Raw genomic sequence first — 3,075 nt, forward strand, 5'->3', positions numbered from 1 at the left:
TACACTACCCTAACTTCTAATATAGATTTTGCATTTGTAGTGGAACATAGTCCAACGATTGCCCTTTCCTACTCCTCAGAGGGAGATCCCATACATCTTGTTATAATATACTATGTAACACAAACATAGGAGGCAACCCCTCGATTGAATGCCGCAACCCCACTATAGCTCTCCTACACCTCATGGATTGGCCCCTTGATGCGCTGCTCTAACATAAAGAACATAGAAACAATCTCCACGCTTATATATTTTGAATGATCTAGGAGATTTGATATTTCCTTACCAAGCTTGCCTCAAGAAACCATTCATCTACTCTACAGCTTGCATTTCCTTACACACTCCACGTTGTCGTGATGCTGCGCATCTGAGCCGTGAACACCTCCATTTTTGTTGTGCATTTGTGTTAATTTCTGCGTGTGATTCATCATTTGTGTGGCGCATTTTAATAAACTACATTCAATGTATGTATATATTCCCTTAAATGTATTGCATATTCGATGCTTGTAATAGGAAGGAAAACCTATCCTACCCTTTGTAGACCGTCCTGTTCGTGGGAGCATCCGAGACTTGGGGCAAGCTTACAATGAGTCCTTCACTGAACCAGATGGTAATCAGGACTCTAGTGAAAAGGTCCCTGATTTTGTTGAGACTATGATATACTGTCCAAACGAGGCCGTTCGTATGGATGGTCGCTATGCATTAAAGGAGGAATTCACAAATGGGAAGATAGGGAGCTAAAGATAGTGGATAAATATTCGTATGGCAAAAAGAGGGGGAAAAGGAGGATTTGAATGGCTAAAGGGGGGGGAAAAAGTTCAGAAAATTCAGGACCTCCCCGTGCTCGAAATGGGAGAGCTATTTTTGAAATGGTGGTTGAGGGCATTCGGGATGACTCGGCGGAGGATAAGAGAAAGGGAATGGAACGGAGTCTCGTGTGTTTTTTAATCGGATTCTGTAGGCATGGCGAGAGGAAGAACTGGAATCAGACTCAGATGACGAGTTCGAGACGAGTAGCAGATTGACAGACACATCTGCAGCACAGGCAAGACAAAGGAAAGACATACAGGGAATCCGTTGGAATAGATTGCAATTTACAAAGGAAAAGTATCAAGAGAGCAGATTGCAACAATACAAGAATTATGAGAATCTGAACAGGTCGCATCAAGACTTGGATAAGGAATGCTTGCAAGTAAGCAAAGATGGCAAATACTATGCATTCCGTCATAATACAAGATCGGTCCAGTCCACTGTTGTGCATTTCCAGTTGAGGAACCTTGTCTGGACTACGTCAAAGCATGATATTTACGTGGTGCAGCAGATTTCTTCGTTGTCAAGGGCTGTGACCTATGAAAAAGAAATTCCAGCACACCACGAAGGTGAGGAGGAAGCGGCGAACTAGGCTGCCAGGGAAGCACCTCCTTACGAATGGATGAAGAAGCTTTGTCCGATTGATAGTGAAGGGGAGAATGATTAATTGCTGAGCACTACTGTCATGGATTCCATCGACAGTCGGGATGCATACATCTTTCGTGTTGGAATCGACGATTCAGAAGGCGTGGCGTGTTTGGAACATGAGAGCTGCACCTCGCTGAAGGAGGGACTTCTCTGACGGGAATTTTGGGATGGAAATTGACGAAAGGAGCTGCTGGTTCTGTGAGAGATGGCATTGATCAGAGGCACCACACACAGCAAAGACGGCACTCTAATCGATAGTCCCTGCTCTTCGTGGTGTGCTCACTGTCTGCTACAATACCGATGCCAACGGCATTCTGATTGTTTCCGCTGAGGATAAGACGACGAGAAATCTGAGAAAAAGAACACGGTTAGTTGAGGCACGACAGAGGGGATTATGCCATTTAAGCTGCTGATCTGACTCATGTCAAAGCTCAAGAACAGCGATATTATTCCAGAAGGTAACCATCCATGTCCGGCAAACGGAGCTTTGTGACAATAAACGAAGTCTGTGGATCAATCTGATATAATACACATGGGATGAAAATCAGCTGCTTCATGCTTCGGATCGTGGCTTGAACACAGCTCCAATGGTCTCCAGAGTCTATGTCTGAGATCTGGATGAGACTCTGATTATCTTTCAGACTCTATCGAATGGGAAGTATGCAGAGCAGTTCAAGGGGCTCAAGGACTCGCGCTATGGCATCAAACTGGGCAGGCGCTGAGAAAAACTGATCATTCAAGTGTGTGATGATCATTTCTTCTACGAACAGATTGAGGACTACAATGAACCCACACTAGAGTCTTGGAGAAAGTATGATGATGGATTGGATATCTCAAATTATGACTTTGCCTCTGACGGCTTGAATGAAATTCGCGATGAAGCTAACAATAGAAAGCTTGCTTACCGGCATCGCCATATCTCCTACCTTTACAGCAATGGACTAGACTCTTTACTTGGTGCAAAACAGTTACAGGAGTGGCATGAACTTTAAGAATTGACCGATGCCTACACTGATGGATGGATCACATCAGGGAGGAGAATTTTGCAGCAATGTCTAGAACCATCCCATGGAGGCGATTTACTGATTCAGGAGAATGCTAGCATATGCAGTGCGACCTCTTCTGTGAATGTTCTGGTTACCTCATGGGAATACCATGATGACAAGGCCTGATTCAACTGAAGATTCTAAACCAGCAACTTTGGAGTTTGCAGGTTGCATTGCAATTTCTGGATGTCATATAAAGCTGCGCTCTTCCCACTCAACTCTCCTTTCCTTTTATTGTATAAGTTGCTCAACAGCTTTTGGTTCTGTACTTCTGCTTATATGAACTGTGAGGCTTTTTGCTGTATCTTGTCACATCAGGTCATGAGCAACTCAAAGCAAACTTGAATCAAAAGAATGTATAATGGGGTGTTGACTCTATTTAGGAGTTTTGAGTGTCAAGGATTCTAGGTGTTGGCTGTTGAGTAATCGAGGAGGAGATCGGAATAGGCAATATAGTTCTTTGCTTTTGATGACATCCAACATTTGAGTTCTTCTTGTTAGCCTCATTTCTTGCTGTACCTTGAACCCCGTGTTCTGCAGCCCTTGCGCGATCTCTTTGACAACGTAGGTCAAT

At 43.9% G+C, this 3,075-nt stretch overlaps 1 pseudogene; it reads left to right on the plus strand.

Annotated features, from left to right (window-relative positions):
• Positions 1–968: 968 nt before the first annotated feature.
• LOC148035519 (protein phosphatase EYA pseudogene) lies at positions 969–2,833 on the plus strand (annotated as a pseudogene).
• Positions 2,834–3,075: the final 242 nt, after the last annotated feature.

This window comes from Lygodium microphyllum, chromosome 5 (assembly GCF_053477565.2).
Source record: "Lygodium microphyllum isolate KBCC chromosome 5, Lygodium_microphyllum_v1.1.10, whole genome shotgun sequence".
NCBI classification, from domain to species: Eukaryota; Viridiplantae; Streptophyta; class Polypodiopsida; order Schizaeales; family Lygodiaceae; genus Lygodium; species Lygodium microphyllum.